The sequence below is a fragment of the Pempheris klunzingeri genome, chromosome 5 (assembly GCF_042242105.1).
Source record: "Pempheris klunzingeri isolate RE-2024b chromosome 5, fPemKlu1.hap1, whole genome shotgun sequence".
NCBI lineage: Eukaryota > Metazoa > Chordata > Actinopteri > Acropomatiformes > Pempheridae > Pempheris > Pempheris klunzingeri.
In genome coordinates this window covers 1,175,841-1,176,801 of record NC_092016.1, presented here as the reverse complement: position 1 = coordinate 1,176,801, position 961 = coordinate 1,175,841, and positions in this window count along the sequence as shown.

The window sequence follows — 961 nt, the reverse complement described above, 5'->3', positions numbered from 1 at the left end:
CAGACTCATGATATAACCTGCATGTGTCACCGTTCACACACCAACACATTATTATTATTATAGTTCTGTCTTTTCCGCTCGTTTCTATTTCATGTTTGTCTTCAGCTCAGCTTAGTGTCAGTTAGTCTCAGTTTAGTTTTTATTGTTTCAAAAGTTTTAGTTTAGTTTCTGTTAGTGTCAGTATCAGTTTGATTGGTTTGTACTCGTGTACTCGCAGGACTTTGACTTGTAACAGAGTATTTGTACACTGTGGCATGAGTACTACTACTTGAGTAAAGTATGGGAGTACTCCCCCCCCCCCGTGCTGACACATGGAGTTAGTCATAGAGGTCAGACTCATGATATAACCTGCATCCGTTCACACACGGCTGCACTTTGATTTGGTTTCTCTGTCTTTACTACTTTTACCCAAGTCCTGTGTTTAAGTTCCTCTCTGAGGTACTTGTACTGCAGTATTTCATCTGCTGCTACTTCAAACTTCTGCTCCACTACATCTCATGGCAGCTTCCACACTACGTCCATTAGACGGCCGTATTTTACTCTTCAGACAAAGATTTCACATAAAAACAAAACATGGAATGAACTTTGAAAACACTTCTTAAAGCTTCCAGCAGTGGTTCCTACTGAACAGGCTTCAGGGCCACATGTGCAAAAGGGATCTGTTCTCACAGTTCTAGGATTTAAACGCAGAATTCTTGAGTTCAATCTCAGAATTCTAGAATTGTGAGTTTAAATTCTAGAATTCTGAGTTTAAATTCTAGAATTCTGAGATTAAGTTCTAGAATTGTGAGTTTAAGTTCTAGAATTCTGAGTTTAAGTTCTAGAATTCTGAGATTAAGTTCTAGAATTGTGGGACTGGAATCAGAATTCCAGCCTGTTTGTCCTGTGAGCTCCTCGGTAAAAGGTTTCCTCCTCAGAACCTCTCACCTTGTTTCACCACAGGAACAATCCAATATTTCAC